This window comes from Lactuca saligna, chromosome 8, assembly GCF_052625555.1.
Source record: "Lactuca saligna cultivar CGN05327 chromosome 8, ASM5262555v1, whole genome shotgun sequence".
Lineage (NCBI taxonomy): Eukaryota > Viridiplantae > Streptophyta > Magnoliopsida > Asterales > Asteraceae > Lactuca > Lactuca saligna.
Window position 1 is genome coordinate 212,881,916 of NC_136424.1, and position 10,610 is coordinate 212,892,525.

The following is a 10,610-nucleotide window of genomic DNA, read 5'->3' on the forward strand; positions in this document are numbered from 1 at the left end:
TCTTATTCACATTATCACATTTACATATTCCTTCCCCTCGTCTTCCGTTAATTTCTTGAAAATTCTGTTTCTAGGGCTTTTCTACTATGGGTGTTTGTTGGTAGCAAGTTCTTGGGCTTTCTTGGATAGGTATTGATGGGGGGTGGTGATCATCGGATGAAGAAGGAGGGAGGGCCAGTGATATAGGGGCAAAAGGTTAAAACTGGAAATGGAGATTGAGGTCAAGCTTATTATTGTAACACAAGGGCATAAGATTTTTTTGGTTATTTATTCAATATGTCTTTTAATTCTTTTGTCTTGAAAAATATAAGTCTCAACCAAGAGGTGTGTTGGGAGTGGGGGTGTTAGTTATTAGTAGAAATAACAAAAGAAAAACAAAAAACAATATAAGAAAGACAAAAAAACGAAGGTTAAAAAGTCATTTTACAAGGGTTTAACAATCATTTACCAACGGAGGGACATATTACATAACAAAATCCAAACTTAAGGGAAATTAAGAATGCTACAAATTCAAAAGTTAGACAGTTAGACTTGGTTTTGGTATACCACATGGACAATTTATATAATTCACTCTTATTACTATTACTATTATTATTATTATTATTATTATTATTATTATTATTATTATTATTTAACATGATGGTACGGGACTTTAGGGTCCCTAAATTACATGCAACATTTAGCTTGTTTATTTGTTTTTTTTTTATTATTATAGTTAACTGTGGGTTTCTTAAATTACAAGGTCTTTTTTGGTTGGACAAAATGGAAGTGGAAGAGCTAATGGAATGGATCATTCTCATTCCATTGTTATGTTTGGTTGCTCTACTGGAATGGAATGAGTGAATAATCCATATTGTTTTGTAGGAGGAATTGATTAGTGAATGGAATGAGTGAATAATCCATATTGTTTTGTAGGAGGAATTGATTAGTGAATGGAATGAAATTAACTACCAATTACGAAGATATCCTTTAGAGATATATCAAAAGAAATGGTAATCAATAATCAAATTAAATTAACCCTCGAGTGTATGGTTGTAATCTTTTTAATAAAGCCTTCATGCATGTGAACACATTCTTTACCCTGTAAGCCACCCCATGGTCCATGTGTTCTGCATTCTTCCTATAACCCATCAAAATCACTGTATCTTCATAAAGCATTAATGTACTATTTTTTTTCATAAGATAAGAATAGAACAAAAAAACTGAGCATGTCAAAAGTATCCCTTTTACTTCACAAATTATGGAACAAGTCCAAAGAGGATCTTTAATCAAGAACAACATTAGATTCAATCATTTCATCGAACACTTTATATGCATAAATTTTTCAACAAAAACTAATTTGTGCAAGTTAATTCAAATGGAGTATTGGAAACCAAATGACCAAAAACTGATTAAACAAATCAACACATGCCTTTAAAGTGACATCTGTTTAACACTTCAACTTCAGTTTCAATGAACGACCTGCTACAAATATTGATGAGCAGTAAAATGATTATAATAATGATCAAAAATTTTGGAAAAAAGAGATTTAGGAGATTGTTGTACACCTCATTCGTTACATGAAAACGAGAAAATGTACAAATGAGAAAATTTCAGATGAGAACTGCTGAAGGCAGGTCAATAGTGGGAGTGAGAGCAACAGGCACAGTATTTCATATTTAAATCCTACCACTCATGGATTTTGGGTATTCAATTCAATAGCAGTCCAATCTAAATGTCATGTAAATATAGTTGTACAATAACAATTTGAAAAAGAAAAATAATCATTGATTTGTACAATAACAGTTTTAGAAATTCAAGAATAACTTGGAATCCAAAGGATCTATGGAGCTTCTCTTCCTCTCTTCATCATGGCAACTCTAACCACAACTCCAATGTATATCTTGTCTATGGTCTCCTCAGCAAACATAAAAAGCTTCCTTCTCCATTGCTTCTTGAACAACAAAACTCCAATAATACCCCAAAACCCTGTCACAAAACCACTCATTATGTCCACGTAAAACCAAACCTTTTTCGGCTCTTCACCTTCTTCATAGCTCTTCTTGCTTGTTGTATAGTCTTCATAATATGAGCAATTGTTTGGCAATGGAGGTCCACATAGATCTTTGTTCCCAACATATATTGATGGATCTGCAAGGGGCTGCAATTGATGTCCGGTTGGAATTCGTCCTGACAAATGATTGTGTGACAAATTCAAATGGCTCAAAAATGTCAAAGCTTCCATGCTTGAAGGTATCATCCCTGTCAACTCGTTTCTTGAGAAATCGACAGATTCTAACTTGGTCATGTTTCCAATGTTGTTTGGAATACCCCCACTGAGAAGATTATTAGACAAATTGAGACCCATCAACATAGAAAGCCGAGTTAGCTCAACCGGAATTTCTCCAACAAGTTTATTGCTTGAAAGGTCCATGTTAAGAACAAGATCCCAAGTCCTTGTATACTCAACATCTACACCTTTCATGACCTGAATCACATTCTCATCAGAATCCGGTGAGATGAGACGCCAATTTGGGTTACGGTTAGCCATGCCACTCAACTGTCCAAGACAAGGAGGGATTGTTCCTGTTAAGCTGTTGTGTGCAACATCCAAAATTTGAAGATTTGAAAGTCTGCAAAAAGATCGAGGAATTCTTCCGCTGAAGTTATTTCTGTGTAACCTCAAAACCATCGGATTAAGTTTTTCTCCGATCCATTCTGGTATATTTCCATCAAAATTATTGTCACCCAAATCTAAGACAGCTAAACTTTGAAAATTCATGATCTCTCGAGGAAGTTCCCCAGTAAAGTTATTGCCATTCAAATGTAACCGATATAATGATATAAAACTTGGAATGACACTAGACAACCGATTTGAGCTAAGTATCAAGGCGTTTAACTTTTGCAGATTCTCAAGACACCTAGGAATTTTCCCAATCAACCTATTTCTAGAGAGATCAAGATATTCCAAATATGTCCTGCACATGGAGCTTGGAATCTTCTCGTCGAAAAGATTATTTTGGAGAAATAATGCCTGGCCAAATCCATGTCCAGATACATTGAATTCCCCCCCACTAGGAAGGTTTGTCAAAGGTCCTTTGAGTTTGTTGCGTGAGAGATCTAAGAAAGGAATGATGGGCATCTTCCGCAACCATGTGGGCAGAGGTCCAGAAATCGTAGCATTGGACAAAACTAACACCCCAAGTTTCCTTTGATTTTGAAGCCACTTCGGAAATCCATTTCCAACATTGCAAGAACCGAGTCGAAGAATTAGCAATTGGAATGGAGGTATCCAGTCACGTGAAAAATTGAATGTCAGCTTAGTGTTGGAAGACGCACCCAAGCGCTTCAACATCGAAAGGTTAGCGAAATGAGCTTCAAACACTACACCTTTTAAAGAATTGTCAGAAATATCCAAATAGTGGAGATTGGTATGCTGCCCAATTGAAACTGGAAGAGTCCCATTTAACAAATTAGAAGAAAGGTCAAGTTTGGAGAGTTTTCCAAGGAATGTAGGAATGGGACCAGTTAAATGGTTAAGAGAGAGATCTAATACTTCTAAAAATCTTAATCTTCCAAGAGATTTCGGGATTACACCCGTCAATTTGCTTTCAGATATGAGTAAGCCTCTTTAATTGGTCACTCTTACAAGTGCTTCTGGAATTTTACCATTTGAACTCCAACGTAAATCCAACATCTCCAAAGAATATTGGGAGCATTCTGATATGTTTTTTTGGTGAGTCAATCAATTCTATATCACAATCATTGCCTGCAGCAATCAATTGTTTCAGGTAACACTGTCTCCAGATTCCAAGAGGCTCTATATGCTTAAACTCGTTAAAAGAAAGATAAAGCTCTAGAAGGTTAGGCATAATAGGAACCGATGAATTCAACATGTTTTCCGAAAGGTCAAGGACTCTTAGAGAGCTCATGTTTGTTAAAATAGATGGAAATATGCCAGAAATTGAATTATCTCTAAGATCCAGGTGTTGGATGTTAGACAATGTACTTAAATTAAGATGAGGAGAAGATAGATGTGTATTATCGAGCCTACAAAATGACAAATGCAGCACTGATAAAGAAGGGATCATGCTTAGCAAGTTTGCAAAGTTCCATGCCAAACTAATATTATAGCCTGAAAGATCTAGGAATGCTAAGGATGTCATGTTTAGAAAAAAATCAGGGAATGGACCTTTGAGAGAATTGAAGCTAAGATCCAAGTGTTTGATGTTGGGAAGTATTCTACTAAAATTATGAGAAGGACCAAGATCAGAATTGGAAAGTCCACAATATGACAAACTTAACACTTTTAAAGAAGGAATCATGTAAAGCACCATGTCAAAGTTATGTGTTCCACTAAGATTCACCTTACAAAAGTCGAGATGCTCCGGTGATGAAAGGCCCACAGTCCATACCATATTGTCAGCCATCATATTTCGGTTTGAACTGATATCAAGAACCTTTAAATTAGAAAGATTTCCAATGTGATGAGATATAATACCTTCAAAACCAGCATGAGAGAGATTGAGGTAGCTCAGCTGTTTGAAGGATCCAATGAACTCAGGGATTTGGCTTCCTTCAAAATCATTCCCACACAAGTCTAAGTATTTGAGATGCCTCAACTCCGCCAAAGAAGAGTTCGCCTCATTACTAGCTAAGTAGCTGATATGAACAGGGTTGTTAAGAATAGAGGTAGGCTAGCTTTTTATTAGAAATGGACCGATTCGAGAGGGGCAAGGTCTCCAATTACAGGAAAAGATAAATATGAGTAATATGTGATACTCAACTAATAAGCAAACCTATTATTTATAATACCCTATTCTTAATATTAAATATGGTAGCTGCTAAGGTTACGTATGGTAATTCCTCCCACTTTCTTTGATAACCACCCCTTGATTTGGGTAACTCCAGCCAATTGCCATTTAATTGATTTGGCCTAGTGGATTTAGCCGATTCCCAAAAATAGAATTCAATTGCCCCATATTGGCAGCTGTCATACGATTCTTTTTCCTGGAATATACCTTTAGTGGGTTTTTATCATTACTTCCCTCCCGGTAAAATGCCTTGTCCTTAAGGCGGAAAGTAGGGAATTGCTCCTTTATCAAATCATAAGTTTCCTATGTGGACTCTTCGATGGGGCGGTTACACCAAGAAACCAACAGTTCTAAGTTTGGGTGGCCAGCTTCACGAACCCAGCGATGAGTGATGACAGAACTTGGTTGCCAGTCAATTTCCCAGTCTTTTGTGATGGGTAAAGGTGCAGTTGGGACTGAAGAAAAGGAGCCATGAGCCGGTTTAAGCATCGAAACGTGAAAGACTGGGTGAACTCTAGCTTCGGGTGGAAGTTCCAGTTCATAAGCAACTGGGCTTACTGTTTGTTTAATACGATATGGGCCAAAAAACCTTGGAGAAAGCTTCTCGTATCGGCGCTTGGCCAAACATTTTTGACGGTAGGGCTGAATCTTCAATCTTCAAGAAAGCATAATCACCAACCTGAAACGTGAGTTCCCGTCACTTCAAATTTGCTTCGTTTTTCATCCGGTCTTGAGCCTTTTGGAGGTTTTGTCGTAGGAGCTTCAACATATCATCCCTATCAAGTAATTGATGTTCCAGTTCTGCATTTTTGGTTTCCCCTGTAACATAAGGAAACAAAGAAGGAGGTTCCCTGCCATAAACAACAGTAAATGGTGTTGTACCAATGGAGGTATGGTAACCAATGTTATAAGAATATTCAGCCCATGGTATGAAAGTACTCCATTTGGTTGGTTGTTCACTAGCAAAGCAACGTAGATAAGCTTCTAAACAACGATTCAAGACTTCCGTTTGACCGTCCGTTTGAGGATGATAACTTGTGCTCAATTTCAGTTTGGTTTGACTTAATCGAAACAATTCTTGCCAAAAGTTACTAAGAAAAACCACGTCTCGGTCAGAGACGATAGAGCGAGGAAAACCATGTAATCAGATAATCTCTTTGCAAAATATTGCTGCTACCCCTTTAGCCGTGAATGGGTGAGATAAACAGAGAAAGTAAGCATATTTGCTTAGGCGATCCACCACGACTAAGATAGTATCGAAACGGCTTGATTGGGGTAAACCTACGATAAAATCAATAGAAATATCCTCCCAAACTTGGCTTGGAATGGGCAAGGGCTGAAGCAAACCGGCGGGGGACAGAGTTTGGTATTTCTGTTGTTGACATATGACACATTGCTGCACAAAAACCCTTACATCCTGTTTCATCTTTAGCCAATAATAACGAGAGCACAATCGTTTATAGGTTTTTAAAAAACTTCCATGGCCACCAAGTGGAGTATCATGTGCTTCCTGTAACAGTTTTAGCCTGAGGGAAGATACTTCAGGTATTACCAAACGCCCTTAATAAAACAAAAGCTGATTTGCAAGAGAAAAATCACTAACTGATGAAGGATCTTCATGTAGTTTGCTAATTAAGTCTCTTGTAAATGGATCGGTTTGATACCCTGCTTTGATTTCAGCTACCTCAACACAATAAGGCACAATTAATGTCAACAATTCTCCTGAATGAGGTCGTTGAGATAGAGCATCAGCTCCCTTGTTCTCTTTTCCTGCTTTGTGAATAATCGAGAAATCATAAGGCATCAATTTAAGTAGCAACCTTTGCTGCTCAATAGTGGTAATTTGTTGTTCTAACAAAAATTTCAGGGTATAATGATCTGTACGGATTAAAAAAATGACGACCAAGCAGGTAATGACTCCATTTTTGTACCGCCAATACCAATGCCAATAACTCTCTATCATAAGCCGATTTAAATCGGTTAGATGGAGAGAACCCCTTGCTGAAATAGGCCACAGGATGGTCTTGCTGTGATAATATTGCTCCCACACCATCCGATGAAGCTTCACATTCTATGACAAAAGGTTTTGAAAAATCGGGTAGCCGAAGGACTGGAGTGGATAACAAAGCCTTTTTTAAGTCATTAAATGCTTTAAGGGCCTCTTCTGACCAGAGAAATCCATCTTTCTTGGTTAATGCAGTGAGGGGACGGGCTATGACACCATAATTACGAACAAAGCGTCTGTAGTATCCCTAATAACCCAAAAAAACCTCACTTCCTTGACTGTCGATGGTACGGGCCATGATTTAACTGCTGATATCTTTTCTTCTTCCACACTAACTCCTTTCGAGCTGATCACATGCCCAAGGAACACCACCTGTTCTTGCCCAAAGCAACATTTTCATAGTTTGGCAAAAAATTGGTTGTCATGAAGTAATTTTAAGGCCCGTTCCAAATGGAATTTGTGTTGTTCCATACTTGGACTATAAACTAAAATATCATCAAAGAACACAAGTATGAAACGTCGCAAGTATGGACGGAATAAATCATTCATGATAGCCTGAAATGTGGAAGGAGCATTAGTTAGGCCAAAAGGCATGACCTTGAATTCGTAATGACCCGAGTGAGTGCGAAAGGCCGTTTTTTCGATATCCGGGGCTGCCACTCTAATTTGATAATAACCCGATCGCCAATCGAGTTTTGAGAACACTGTGGCACCATGCAGCTCATCGAGTAATTCGTCAATATTGGGGATCGGATATTTATTGGCAATAGTTATCTTGTTGAGGGCTCGGTAATCGATGCACATGCGCCAAGAATTATCTTTCTTCTTCACTAGTAGTACAGGGCTTGAAAAAGGGCTGGTGCTTGGTTGAATAAAACCAGCGGCTATCAACTGTTCCACTTTTTTTTCTATCTCATTTTTTTGGGAATAAGGATAACGGTAAGGACGGATGTTAGGTGGAGTGGAGTTTGGCATAAGTGGGATTGAATGGTTTTGTGATCGAATCGGGGGTAGATGTTGAGGCTCTTCAAAGATGGTGGTGTATTGGTTGACAACAGGTTGCAATGGGAGGGTTATACAAGGGGTAGTTTCTGGTTCAATGGCTAGGTGTTGGAAACTGGATGACTTTTGAGGACCGGATGAAATGCCTTGTAGCTTATATCGCTTTCCATCTATTGAAAAAATCATAAATAATTCCTTCCAGTTAGCTTGAACCGTATTTAACGTAGATAACCATTGAACACCCAAAACTAGATCTGCTCCACCAAGAGAGAAGGGATGAAAATCCTGAGTGATCTTGAGGTCATTAATATGTACAGAAAGATTTTTGCAGATTTGACCACATCGAATTAGGTCTCCGTTACCGATTTGAACACCAAAAGACGTTACCGGTTGAGTTTCCAACTTAAGTTCATTCACCAAGACATCTGAGATAAAATTGTGTGTAGATCCGCCATCTATTAAAATTAAAACTTTTGTAGAATGAAGCATACCATGGATTTTCATTGTGGTAGGTTGCGATTTTCCCAGAATAGCATGTAAGCTAATTTCAGCAGTCTCCTGTTGGTCAGAATCAAGATCAGTTAGACCCATTGTAGGAGATTCTTCAACGGCTTCATCAGCTTCTATAACCTTGAGTGTACCGGTTTTGCAACGATGACCTGGTCCGTATTTTTCGCCACATCTAAAGCATTCCCCTTTTAGAAATCGATTTTGCTTCTCATTTTTGGAAATTCTTGAAACATTTCTTGATTGGTTTGATGTTTGGGCTGGGATAAAAGAGGTCGGTTTAGGATCTGCTTGTGAGAGTTTCGAATTTGGGGTTCCCGAGATATTTTTCCCAGATCGATGACAAGTGAGTTTAGATTTGAATTCCAAAGCTAAACTCATGGCACTATATACCGTACGGGGTTTATGAATTCGTACATCTGATTTTAGTTCATCTTTTAGGCCATTTAGGAATACTCCTAAAAGACAGTGATCTAGCCAATTTGAAACCCGAGAGGTTCTCTTAGCGAACTCCTGCCGATACTCTTGTACTGTACCAGTTTGTTTAATGCTGCATAGGAACTCATCAGGGTTCTGAAACTCAGCAGGGCCAAAATTTCTTGTAAATACCTGGACCAATTCTTCCAAGAAGGTGATCGGATGATCATCAGATAACCATGAATAGAGGTCCAAAGCATCTCCTTCTAAATGCATTGAAGCTATCTCCACCTTTTCTTCATCCGGGATCTGATAGTACCTGAAGTATTTTTCGGCTTTCAGCAACCATCCACGTGGGTCTCCACTACTAAAAGTTGGGAAATCAATTTTGTTGTAGGGTTTATGTGGCATTCGACCCCTCCAACTGCTTTCCCCCTCGTCGTTCTTGCTCCCGCTGGACCGTTCCGCTTTTTCAGGGCTGCTATATCTTCCTTCATTGTTTCAATTGATTCCAGCTTTGCTGGTATGGCAGCCAATTGAGTGGCAATGGGATCGGGTGGGTTGTTGTCGCTATTCCGAGTTTGCACCATGTTATTTCCCGGCAATGGAACCAAATGATATGAACAGGGTTGTTAAGAATAGAGGTAGGCTAGCTTTTTATTAGAAATGGCCCGATTCGAGAGGGGCAAGGTCTCCAATTACAGGAAAGGATAAATATGAGTAATATGTGATACTCAACTAATAAGCAAACCTATTATTTATAATACCCTATTCTTAATATTAAATATGGTAGCTGCTAAGGTTACGTATGGTAATTCCTCCCACTTTCTTTGATAATCACCCCTTGATTTGGGTAACTCCAGCCAATTGCCATTTAATTGATTTGGCCTAGTGGATTCAGCCAATTCCCAAAAATAGAATTCAATTGCCCCATATTGGCAGCTGTCATACGATTCTTTTTCCTGGAATATACCTTTAGTGGGTTTTTATCCGTAGCCTTCACCAACAAATTCAGAGTAGCGTTCATCAAAAGTGTAAGAAAAAGATGCTCTGAGATTTAGGCCCTCCACATTTCCAGCGACATTGTCACAGTGGATTCTTTCCCACATGCAACAGTCATTGCCAACCCATGATGATAACATTTCATACTCATCTCTGACACTTTGTTTGAACTTGAGAAGAGCAAGGCTCTCTTGCATAGAGCAAACACCACTCCTATTTCTAAAACACAAACAAGTACAAGAGGTTGCAACCAAAAGGACACATATGAAAATGAGATGGAGCCCCAAACCACTCTGATTCCCCATTATCGACGCTAACTCGGTTTAATTTTGAAAATAAATTGATTGGAAAGAAGGGTTCTTACGAAGAGTTGATTTGTTTTTAGGATCAAGAGACTACTTCATTTATAGACCCATAATTAGTTATTGCCCGGGAAAGACATGGAAGTAAATCGACAAGTTTTTCCCTCTTGATTAAAATAAGTTGTTTTTTGGCTTTCCTTGGCCACTGGTTTGTAACAACTAACAAAATATGAATAAATTAAAACAGATAATTTTAAAAACAAGCACCAACACATTTTGAGAAATCAAAGACATTTTATAAATAATGCAATTAATAGTTATAGTTATATTCAAGTCAAAATAAGAATATTTGTTTAAGATTTCTATTCAACCTGTTCACATGTACTGATACATAAGTCTATGTCATGGTAGACCTCACAACTGACTTTGGAGTGGACAAAGAAGCCCCCCCCCTAAAACGGAAGAATTTTATTATTATTATCATATTATTATTTGACAATTGACACAGTAGTATGAGACCTCAGGTTGCCTAAATTACATGCAACATTCAGATTGTTTAATTGCCTTTAATAATTATTAACT

General features: G+C 38.0%; 1 pseudogene; it reads right to left on the minus strand.

The window, feature by feature from the left end:
- Nucleotides 1–1,822: 1,822 nt before the first annotated feature.
- Nucleotides 1,823–10,031, minus strand: LOC145010475 (receptor-like protein EIX2; annotated as a pseudogene).
- Between the last annotated feature and the right edge of the window lie 579 nt (nt 10,032–10,610).